Here is a 12,334-nt window from a genome sequence, read left to right as displayed (position 1 = left end):
AAGTCTGCAGCAGAAATGATTTCCCACTTATTCCGCCGAGGCGGTGACCATGACTCCAAGGTTTAGTTCTAGCAAATACATATTGAAATGGGGTTTATTGTAGCTCGTTCGAGGGATCGCAGGTAGCTCTAGATCACGAGTCCTAGCGCTTCGCATCAACAACCCGCGCTCGTGTCTCGCGCCGCAGCGGTGGCAGTCCGCACAGTGCCACATGCATATTACCCACTACAACTACCCCCGGGGCGAAGAGGAGCCATCCTGGCGACCTAAGGCGATGATACGATAAGGGGGTCGTGGTACGGCTTCAGGCGGCTGACGTGAACAGTCTCGCGGCCACGGCGGCGTTTGTCCGAAGATGGTGTCACCGGTTCGACCACATAATTTACAGGCGAAGTACATGCGACGACCCGGTACGGACCTTGATATTTCGGAGCAAGCTTTGGGCTAAGGCCTGCAGCTTGGAAGGGCAGCCGAAGCCAGACGTGAGAGTCCACGGCGAAGGACTGTGTGGGCTGATCGTTGTCGTGGCGATCTTTGTGGATTCCTTGGGTATCCGACGTGAACGAGCGAGCCAGTTGGCGGCACTCTTCAGCATGGCGAGCAACTTCGGAAAGAGGGGTGAATTCAGAGGCATCCGGGTGATATGGTAGTACGGTGTCGAGGGTAGTGGATGGTTCACGCCCATAAAGAAGGAAAAAGGGTGAGAAGCCTGTGGTAGCCTGAACGGCGGTATTGTATGCGTACGTCACAAAAGGGAGGACATCGTCCCAATTTGAATGATCCGACGCAACATACATGGTGAGCATGTCCCCAAGGGTGCGGTTGAATCGTTCCGTTAGACCGTTAGTTTGTGGGTGATACGCCGTAGTGGTGCGGTGAATAGTGCGGCACGCGGCGAGTAGCTCATTAATAACTTCGGACAAGAAGACACGGCCTCGGTCACTGAGTAGTTCTCGCGGTGCGCCGTGCCGTAAGACGAAATGCCGTAAGATGAATGCGGCGACGTCGCGAGCAGCAGCCGAAGCAAGTGCAGCAGTTTCAGCATATCTTGTCAGGTGGTCTACTGCGACAATTATCCAACGATTTCCGGCAGCACTGCACGGAAGAGGCCCATAAAGGTCGATGCCAACCCGATCAAAAGGACGTGCAGGACACGGTAAAGGTTGCAGAGGGCCTGTCGGATGAGAAGATGTCTTGCGTCGCTGACAGGCTGCACATGACCGAATGTATTTGCGGACATAAGAATACATGCCGCGCCAGTAGTACCGCTGGCGGAGCCGCTCGTAGGTTTTCAGGACGCCAGCATGAGCTTGTTGTGGGTCTGCATGGAAATACGTGCATACGTCGGAACGCAAATGGCGAGGGAGGACTAGCAGCCATTTGCGACCGTCGGGCTGATAGTTTCGGCGGTACAAGATGGCGTCCCGTAGCACGAAGTGGGTGGCTTGGCGACGAATGGCTTGAGGGCATGTAGACGTTGAAGGACTGCTAAGAATGTCAATGAGAGACAGAATCCACGGATCTTTTCTCTGTTCAGACGGCATGTCAGTAACAGCAAGCGTAGCAACCGGGCACTCTATGGATGAAGGTGGCCTTTCGTCGGATCGCATGGGCGCACGGGAGAGCGCATCTGCATCAGAATGTTGGCGCCCGGATCGATAAATGACGCGAATGTCAAATTCTTGGATCCGAAGAGCCCAACGTCCAAGACGCCCCGACGGGTCTTTCAGTGACGCAAGCCAGCAGAGCGCGTGGTGGTCTGTCGCAACGTCGAACGGACGGCCATACAAGTAAGGGCGAAATTTGTTTAAGGCCCAAACTATAGCTAAACATTCTTTTTCCGTGACAGAATAATTGGATTCTGCCTTCGTGAGAGCACGACTCGCATATGCAACCACATATTCTGGAAAGCCAGGCTTCCGTTGTGCAAGGACGGCCCCAAGACCAACGCCGCTGGCGTCGGTATGAACTTCAGTGGGTGCACTCGGGTCGTAGTGGCGTAGAACAGGCGGTGAGGTAAGCCGACGACGCAAAGTGGTGAAGGCTTGGTCACATGCCGGAGTCCAGTCACGAAGGTCACCAGAGCCAGCCAGGAGCTTCGTCAGGGGAGCGATGATGCAGGCAAAATTGCGCACAAAGCGGCGAAAATAAGAGCAAAGACCGACGAAACTGCGGAGCTCTTTCACTGTAGTCGGCCGCGGAAATTCTGCGACAGCACGAAGTTTGTCAGTGTCGGGAAGGACGCCGTCTTTGGACACGACATGGCCAAGTATGGTCAGCTGGCGGGCTCCGAAGCGGCACTTTTTTAAGTTAAGTTGAAGGCCGGCGGTGGTAAGGCAAGTAAGGACTTCGCGTAGACGAGAGAGGTGAGTGGTGAAATCAGGGGAGAAAACTACCACGTTGTCTAAATAACACAAGCACGTCTTCCATTTGAGGCCTCGTAGAAGATTGTCCATCATCCTTTCGAATGTCGCGGGTGCATTGCAGAGGCCGAATGGCATTACTGTAAACTCATACAGGCCATCAGGCGTAATAAAAGCTGTCTTCGAGCGGTCGGATTCATCCACTGGCACTTGCCAATAGCCCGATCGCAAGTCCAAAGAAGAAAAGAATTCGGCACCATGAAGACAATCCAGGGCGTCATCTATGCGCGGTAGAGGATAGACATCTTTTCGTGTAATCTTGTTGAGGCGACGATAGTCCACACAGAAACGAATCGAGCCATCTTTTTTCTTAATGAGTACTACAGGAGATGACCAAGGGCTGCAGGATGGCTTGATAACACCACGTTCAAGCATGTCTTCAACTTGCTCGGCGATGACACGACGCTCGGTGGATGACACGCGGTACGGACGCTGGCGTAATGGTGCGTGGTGTCCCGTATCAATGTGGTGAGAGACGGTACTCGTGCGGCCTAATGATGCTTGGTTGCAGTCAAAAGAGGCGTGAAAATCATTTAAAAGAGTAATAAGCCGCTCACGTTGTGTCGGCTCGAGGTCATCGGCAATAGAGCGACAAAAAACATCCGGTGGTACTCGGTTAGATGGCACATGGGGTGCCAGTGCTGTTACGTTGGCAGTATCCACGTCGTCGGGAACAGGGAACTGCACAATAACGTCAGCGTCCACAGTCTGGATGGTACCAATAGTCTCGCCACAGTGCAAAGCCAAAGTGTACGAATTTGGGTTAGAAATCAGTATTTCTGCAGCCCCATGGTGAACCGTGAGGAGGGCGAAAGGCAACAATATAGGCTGGCGGCGAATGAAGACGGCAGCGGGTGAAAACATGACCGTCGCTTCGGCAAGCGATGCGCATGAAAGAGGGACAAATACCGCGCTGTGAGGGGGAAGGTCAGTATCTGAAGCTACACAGATCCTGGTAACATCATGAACTTGAAAGTCGTGAGCTGGCAAATCGCACAGAACGGAGAACTGAACCTCAGCACGTGCACAGTCAATGACCGCGTGATGGCGCGACAGAAAATCCCAACCGAGAATCACATCGTGGGAGCAACAAGTTAGCACAAAGAAATCAATCAAATACAAAATGTCTCGAATCAACACCCTGGCAGTGCACATAGCGACTGGCTGAACTTGTTGTGCACTGGCTGTTCTAAGCAATAATATCGAAGGCATCATGGTCACTTTCCGTAATTCACGGCAAAGTTTCTCGCTAATCACAGATACAGCAGCACCTGTATCGACGAGCGCAAGACATTTGATGCCATCAACAGACACTTCAATAACGTTAGCGGGGGAAAAACGAGGACTTTGATGTTCCGACGATGACGCAGTTCGTGCCTCAGGAACTGCGGAAATCAGTTTTCCGCCTCAGTAGTACTGGCACTGGGCCTACGACGCATGGGTGAGAGTGAGCGCCGACGAGGGGAAGGTGAGCGACGAGTATTGTAGAGCTGTGACTGCGGTGCTGGTATGTCATCAGCAGCGTAGACTTCCGGTGGTGGTCGTGAAGGCATACGGAAAGGTCGGAAGCCGGAGCTGGGTGGTCGCGCGGTGCCCACGAAGGCCGGCAAGCGCCGGCGGCAGAAGCGCGCTACATGTCCCGGTGTACCGCAGGCATAGCATATTGGGCGGTTGTCAGGAGTGCGCCAAGGATTTGTACCTTGCTGCTGTGCGCTGAAAAAGGCAGCGACCTGCTGGCGAGGCGAGGGCGGATGAGAGAACACCGGCTGGAGAGGCGCTGAAGGCGGAGGTGAGAATCCCGGCAGACGAGGCGCCCGTGCAGCGGCTTCAGCATACGTCAGAGGCGCGGCCACGGGAGCCGGCTGACACGGAGGTGGAAGAGCTTCGGTCACTTGCTCTTGAATTACCTGTCGGATCGCTGGAGCCAAATATTGAGAAGGCTTCTCCGTGGTCGGCAAAATCGAGAGCTGTCGCGCGACCTCCTCGCGCACAAATTCTTTTATTTGCGTCAGCAAAGTTGTGTGGTTGTCGCCAATAACCAATGCTGCTAACGAATCTTCCGTAGGCGGTGGGCGCCGAGCTAAGATGCGTTGTTTCCGTAGCTCGTCAAAACTTTGGCACAAGTTGATAACTTCGGCCACGGTACGCGGATCCTTCGCTAGCAACATTTGAAATGCGTCCTCATCAATGCATTTCATAATGTGTTTTATCTTGTCCTGTTCCGCCATTGACGGATTCACGCGCTTACACAGGTCAATGACATCTTCGATGTAACTTGTGAACGTTTCACCGTGATGTTGCGCGCGCCCCCGTAAGCGTTGTTCTGCGCGAAGCTTGCGCACAGCGGGGCGCCCGAACACTTCTGTGAAACTTGTCTTGAATCTGCTCCACGTTGTGAAATCGTGTTCGTGGTTTCGGAACCAGAGGTTCGCGACGCCGGTTAAGTAAAACAGCACATTGTGCAACTTCGTGATGTCGTCCCACTTGTTATGCTGGCTCACCCTTTCGTAAGATGACAACCAATCCTCCACGTCATGATCATCGGTGCCGCTAAAGATGGCAGGATCACGCTGGCGCAATGCACCGGAAACGATGATCGTCGGAGGCTGTGGTGCATCTTCCTGGGTGGTTTCGTCAGGCATGGTCGCAGCAGTCGGTAGCGTCCGGCTTCGGAGTTCCAGTTTTCGAGGTTACCCCGCACCTCCACCAAATGAAATGGGGTTTATTGTAGCTCGTTCGAGGGATCGCAGGTAGCTCTAGATCACGAGTCCTACCGCTTCGCATCAACAACCCGCGCTCGTGTCTCGCGCCGCAGCGGTGGCAGTCCGCACAGTGCCACATGCATATTACCCACTACAATATAAATACAGGAGAAAGTGGAAAGCAAAACGGCCGCCCGTTGGTAAGAGCATCGCACGTGTAATGCGAAGACGTCATTACGTATGGCGCCTGCAGCCAGTTGCTGTTTCACCCACTTTTATTGACATTTGTTTATAACTTGTTCAATTGAAATAACTGCATATGTATGTATGTATATATATATATATATATACATGTATATATATATATATATATATATACACGTCACGAACGTATCGGTGCAAGATTACTGAATGGAGAGTATACTATGAGCAGACGCACTATGGCTATCTTGCCGTAATTGTTTTCTGCTGTCCTCGCCTTGTCGGCACTAAAAACTGTTCGCTCAAGACGGACCAAAGTACATACTACAATATTCATATCGCTTTTTGGGATTATCGCGAAACTACCATATTTTTGTTCTTTTTGTTTTTCTCACAACTATACCTCATTATGGAACGCTAGGTTATCATGAAGACAATGTCTATACAAACACACCGGGCGATGGAGGCGTTTTGATGTTGATTCTCGCTTTAAGGAAGCTGCTCTCCCCGAAAACAATGCTTTGGAGTATAAGGTGGCCGGACTCATTCGGCTGCAAGAGAGGCTACAGTTCAGCAGTGGTTGGGCAAGTGCCAAATAATTAAAAGGTACATGGCTTTATTACAACCTCTTCCGGCAGTGTGTTTTTCTATTTTTCTAGAAATGTTCCTTAGCACTTCGGCGACATGGCGACAGACTTGTCGCGTACTAAATGTTTATAGCAATGCCCACGTCACCAGAGTAATTTAGGCATTCATCATAGCCTCAGGAGCAAAAACAGTATTGAGGAGAGTGATGAAGCAAACCGAAAAATATATGAACAAAAGTGCAGCAGATCAAATGATACATTACAAATGTTTTAAATCTTTTTGCGATTCACCTACTCCAAGAGCGGTTTGAAAGCATTTGGGTATAAAATATGCAGTTGCAAAACAATGCAATATACAGGGAGGTTTGATGAGACAAGATTAGCTAAAACTGCTTGAAATTGTTCGTTTCATTGATAGATACAGCATCTTTGAGAAGATGGTGATAGTGAAAGATTTCGCGCAACAAAAAGCGCTGAATATGAGATATAGTCTGACATGACTGAAGACCAACCCTATAAAGGGGACACATTCGAGTTCATGTGTACTGTGGTTGAGGCATGGGCTTGTAGAGTAGAGTCACATGATGATATAGACTATGAAAAAGAAGGCTAACCCGAAATTTCGGGTAAGTTTTACTGTAGATAATTACTATACATACTCATAATGTGACTATTGCGCATGTATGATAAACTATATATGCGGTGCAACTGTTGACTTAGCAGGGGTACGGCATAACGCAAATTGCACACCAACTCAGAAGAGTTTCTGGAAGAAAACGAGACTCAACATCTGGGCAGAGTGTGCCCTAGATTAAGTGAAACAATAAATTTGAATGTGTGACAAGCAGTAGCATTGCAGTCAAATTTCTATAGACGTTTCCTATAAAGTGAAGAGGCTTCTCTGAACTCGCCAACGACAAATGGCGCTAAGGGCTTCTTTTCCAAATTAACGAAAATGTAGAACTATTATGGAACACTTTAAACTTTCCCGTTTTTGCTAACTCTAGAGTGTAATTATATTTCAGAGCTAAAAGATAATGGTCGCGTGAAAACATTTGACGAGTACTGGGAGAAAGACTGCAGCGATGGCAGAGTGACTTGTGCTGGTGGAGACAGTGACCATACTGTTTGTGTCTGCTGTAAGTGTGTTAGTTTCACTCTCTCAAATGTGCAGCATGTTTTATATCTCCCTGTAATATCATCAAAACGATCAGAACGCAAGCACGTGCCTAAAATGTATTGTTGCTGAAATTCTCGCTCTTTTTTTGTTAAAGTGCTTTCTAATACTGGTGTGACATTTACCAGTGAAGTGGGTTCAATACTGGACAAATATTTTATGAATGAAACATAGAATTGGAGATAAAATTTAAATTGGAACTATCCACAACATCACTGAGGCGGTGAATTAGTGATTCGTGTTTTGTATGTCTGCTGGAATTTCACACCTTTGGGTAAAAGATAAAGTAACACAGATTTTACGCTTGCTCAGAATCGGTTTCCACGACATTCCCATTAGGGGCACCCCTGCTGAAATTGCCTCTGCACGGAGTCAGATTTTGCACCGGCATGGCTATACAAGATTGGACTAGCCGCGTGCCCGCTATGCGTGACTTGAAAGTTCTTAGGTGACGTCGAGTGCTATATGTTGAAGTGTCTCGGCTTTGTTAGAGAACGCAACTTTTTGCTAGACACACTTCATCGTCTAGACTCTTCGAAATGTTGGTGTAAACGAATGGTGTTTCCACGTAGGTCACGTACATTTAGGAAGGTGTTGTCGCGACTCCTCCTGGAGTTTTTAAATCATGTAGACTTCGCCAATGGTTCTTAAGGATTGACCGATTTGTTTCGGGGCGATTTGCCGGAGGTTGGGCGGCATCGTCCACATAGTTCTCGGAATCAATCACCAGCAGCGGGCTTGTTCCCTAGCTCGCCACGCTGTGCGAGTCATCTTATTCACCCGCATAGTGTTCCGCTTCAGAAGAGTGAGCAACGCTTATAGAAGCAGTCACTCGGGTTCAGCAGCTACCAGCATGTTTTACGAGGCTAGATCCGCCTGTAGCCTACAACCTTCTCCTCGTCGTCTAGGTGCTTGGGAGAAAGGCTGCGCTCGTTTGGCGACTATTTGCAACCCACAAAAACCAGGCATGCGATGACGTCGAGCTATTCAATTGTGACTCAATTGTGTTCACCTCAAGAATAATATACGTATTGGTGCGCTCAAAACATTCGCTTATTTCCTAATGCTGACGTCGCAGATGACCCTGATGAGCCCATCCTGATCTGCTGGATCGGTCCTCGAGGAGGTTCGGTTGGCTGCAGCAATACCACTGGCTTTGCTGGTAGTGTCTTGCGTCTCTGACAACCTTGGCAGCCCTTGACGTATTGGGCGACGTCGCTGGCAAGATGCGACCAGTAATACTTCCCCTCTATCCCCGACATCGCATGCACTCAGGGGACCAGGGGTCAGGTCACCGTGCAGAGTCTGCAGAATTTTAGCAGCCATTCGGATGGTAAGAAGAGCACGTAGTTACAGCAGACTGAAGAGGAGTTCTTTTTCACAAGGGCATAATTTCGCGATGAAATCGAACAAAATCCGTGTTTGAAGGCACTTGGGAAAAATTTCGTCTCGCCTTCCACGAACTAAGCAAGGCTTCGTGGTTCCGATTCGGCTCACTGCTCTTCGATAAAGTCGTCGATGTTTATTGTTCCTAGTATGACGTATTCCTCTTGGTGGTCTAGCGGTGGCGGGTCGATAGGGGCGCAGTCAGTTGGGCTCAAACAGGCAGCCGGCATCAGAGTGTTTCCTTCCGGACTTGTAGAGAATGGTGTTATCATATTCTTGTAGTCTGAAGCTTCACCTTGCTAAGTGTCCTAAAGGCTCCTTTAAATTTTCCTGCCAACACAACCCGTGTTTATCGCTCATGACTTTGAATAGTACATCGTATACAGGTGGGGTCAGAAATGTCCGAGGTATGCGTTGCGTGTAACATATTTGGCTGGTGAGTTAGTAAAATGTGTGACAATGGCTGGTGAGTCAGGAAATAAGGGGGTTCGATCCTTAAAATTACATTTGGTATTACTGGTATTCGGCGCGAGCTCTACCACTGGCGCTAAAGAAGCATAAGGTGGCATGATGGACGACGTACAGGTGAATCCGCCACGTTGGCCGCGTTGGTATGAAGTGAGTGGGCTAATAAAAACGTTTTGGCAACGCTAGAAAAGCCCTTGCGGCGTTGTGGTCCGCAACTCGCCTATGATAAATATTGAACGGTTGAAGAAGTACTCATAAAATTAAATAAATCGTTGCGACGGGTTGTAGCTGCAGAACCAAAGTATTTTCGATAAGCATTGGAGGCGCTCGCGCAAGGTTATATGCTTTGGTCTTGTCGGGACCTTATATGCTGCGACCTAAGACCTACTCCAGGCATTCATCCAGGCTATGATCTTCGCTATATCACTTCAGCTTGTGTTGCTCCCTCCACTGGACAGTGCGTGTACCTGCACTACGTATATTGCGCGTTCATGACAGGAGTGGCCTTTTCTTTGTTGTACCATTTGCCGGTGTTCTTGTTTTTTTTTTTTTGTAGTTGAGCATGCTTCTATTCTGCTAGCCCAAACGTTGCTGCCCATGTTGCTGCTAAGTGAGGTCGCGCATGGCCGTGGGCGCTATTTTTTGGAGGTAATCAGTGGCGAGTACAAAGGCCAGGCGAGCTGTGATTGCTGGTGTCTTCGTGTGCGCTGTGTTCTCGAAAATCTAGTGATAGAGGCCGCGTAATGAAGTTTCGGAGACGCGTTGTAGCTGGAGGCCATGCGAAGCGTTCACTCGCCGCTGCTGCCGTTCTTCGTCACATCAGCGTTGTGACAGCGGGTGTCCTCGGCTACATGTTGGTATCTTCTGAGATATGCCTGTGTGCGTGTGTATCACCATGCTTCTTAATTTAACTATAGGCGAATGTCTACTGCAGTTTATACGTGGATAAATGTGCAACCCTTACTTTGTACAGTTGTTTAATAATTTGGTGTTGCAATCAATGATTGATCTGTCGAGTGATATTGTGACCTTTTTATGTACACGATGAACTCCATCAACAACCAGGGAAGTTGCTGTCATAAGGATACTTTCAACACTCGAGAATGCTTCCATATGTAATTAACTGCAAAGCCTAGCCTAAACATTGTGTCAAATCTGCCTTCTATGTAACAAAGCTGTCAACAAGGCTCCTTGTTCAGTTCACCTAGGATATTAGTGAAAGTATTCTAAACATCGCATACTGCAATAGATTACGATTAGAACGTGTGTGCTTTAATTATTTGGAATGTTGAGAATTTCGAAAGAGGTTAGAAACTTGCGCCGCGCATTCGCGCGGGCATTAACCCTTTATTCAAAGATTGTGAACTTTGCATGCCGTAAATATTTCCGGTGACAATAAAAGATGTTGCGGACGACACATTAAAGCAATTTCTCCTAATTACCTGACGTTTTCGTGACTTTGCCGGCTCGTCACCTGTCATTTACAGTGTATATTCTCGAAACGACAACTCTGTGACACTTTTCCTTCATTCAGAAGAAACAAGGTACTCTGTACTAGTTTCATAACATATGTATTCAACGTTCTGAAACACTTGTACAGGTAATTTTGCAGCAAATCTGTTTATGGCTAGACTTAAGTGCATTTCTCCTGTGCGTGAGCAAACACCGTGGGTCCATCCCCAAGATCGTGCAGAAAAAATTAAACCTCAATACCCCTTTGAACTACGGGTGATGGCCGCCGGGACCTGTAACGCGCCTTTGAGCTGCCCTTGTCACTCCTGGGACCCAAAGAGGTCGCAGGCGTAAGGGTAAGAACAGAAACGTGTATTAAGCTAGTTGCAATACATCATACTAAGGGATTTCAGAACCAAAAAAGACAACAGTATAAAAGGTGTATACAGTGAAAGGTAAACAAATGGCTAACAAAACTAGGCAGTGGCGTTAGTAATATAAAAAGCTAAAACTGTAAAGGTGTTAGTCGAAAATGCCGACACGCGACGGCCATGTCTTAGAGTGCCTTAATGCCCCTGCGCGCCTCTGAGGGTGACAACATCCACGTCGGCCGCTACGACTGCCGCCATTACGTCACCCGCCGCAGCTGGATATTATGCGAAATGCGCTACCGTTTGCGGTGCGCCAGATACGTTCGCAAACGAGTGCAATTGACCGTTTTTTTAAGCTTGGACAGCACTTAGCTCTGCTGTTGCCTAAATTCTTGTTAAGGGAACCATGTACTTCATATAAGCTGAGGGTCTGCGCATGGGTTATGTGCTAGAGATTGACATAGACTGCGTTATATTTAAAACGAATAATCTTCCGTAGGCCGAAGACGACAGAGTTTCGACAAAGATATACCCTTACTTATTTTCTTCGTGAACTGCGCATTCCAAATACACAAAGGATCGCTTGAAGCACTTATGTACAAGTCAGCAGCAGCAGTATATATATATATCTGAAAGGCAATACTATTGTGTTGCAAAGCTACCTAAGCGCCGTTACGGAGTCTTATTTTGATAAGTTTACAAACAATTTAGTAATTATATATATGGGATCATGCGTATGCTACACAGGATAAAATGCCGAAGGGCAGTGTGGTGCAAACATCCCGCCACGATGAAATGACAGCTTCTTTATCATTATTGTGCTTGCTCAAAGGATTGAAATACAGAATATATATATACAAACACCTGCCCTTCCCCCTATAATTTTCTGGCGTTTGCTACCACCTTCCCTTTAGGAAACGACACCCGCATATTCAAGTGTACAGGTCATTTATTTGTGTTCATATATGCTGCGCTGACAAAAGCAATCCCACAAATAAAATGCTAGAACAGCAGATTGGGCTTGTTGGTTTTCCATACTGATGTTAACGGCGCAAAACCGTATACGGGGACACGAGACGAGAAGACGACACCACGAGCGCTCGCGGTGTCGTCTTCTCGTCTCGTGTCCCCGAATACTTTTTGCGCTCTTAACACCAGGAAATAAGATGCCCCATTTCAGAATTTGCTGAAGACTGACACTGGTCGCTTTAGAGTAATCGTGAGTGAGCAAAAAAGGCACCAAGAACTGCGTAATGATTTAAGGCCGGACGAGAAGGCAACCTTGAAACACAGAAACAGCGAAAGATAAAAAAAAAATTACATGCACACGTACATACATGGAAATCAGACCAGCACAGAAGGCATACCTAAAGCACGGTACGGAATATACAAAACAAGGAGGATATCATCTGCACACATACATACATAATATGTTTCATGTGTAATGAAGGAGAACAGGAAGCAATCAGTAGAGGGGCGCTATCATTGATGTAGGACGCGAGCGCAGATCGCGAGTGGTTGGCGCCTAGACCGTTGTTCCCTTGGAAGTGCACTGGTTTTCTGTCTG

At 48.1% G+C, this 12,334-nt stretch overlaps 1 long non-coding RNA gene across 1 annotated transcript in view; it reads left to right on the top strand.

Annotated features, from left to right (window-relative positions):
• Nucleotides 1-8,323, top strand: part of LOC140214037 (uncharacterized) — a 219,858-nt gene extending 211,535 nt beyond the window's left edge. The window contains exon 3 of the long non-coding RNA XR_011890950.1: nt 8,169-8,323. This is a non-coding gene — a long non-coding RNA (uncharacterized lncRNA). The remainder of the gene's footprint in view (nt 1-8,168) is intronic.
• The last annotated feature ends 4,011 nt before the right edge of the window (nt 8,324-12,334 follow it).

The sequence above is a fragment of the Dermacentor andersoni genome, chromosome 11 (genome assembly GCF_023375885.2).
Source record: "Dermacentor andersoni chromosome 11, qqDerAnde1_hic_scaffold, whole genome shotgun sequence".
NCBI classification, from domain to species: domain Eukaryota; kingdom Metazoa; phylum Arthropoda; class Arachnida; order Ixodida; family Ixodidae; genus Dermacentor; species Dermacentor andersoni.
This window is presented reverse-complemented; position numbering and strand designations above follow the sequence as displayed.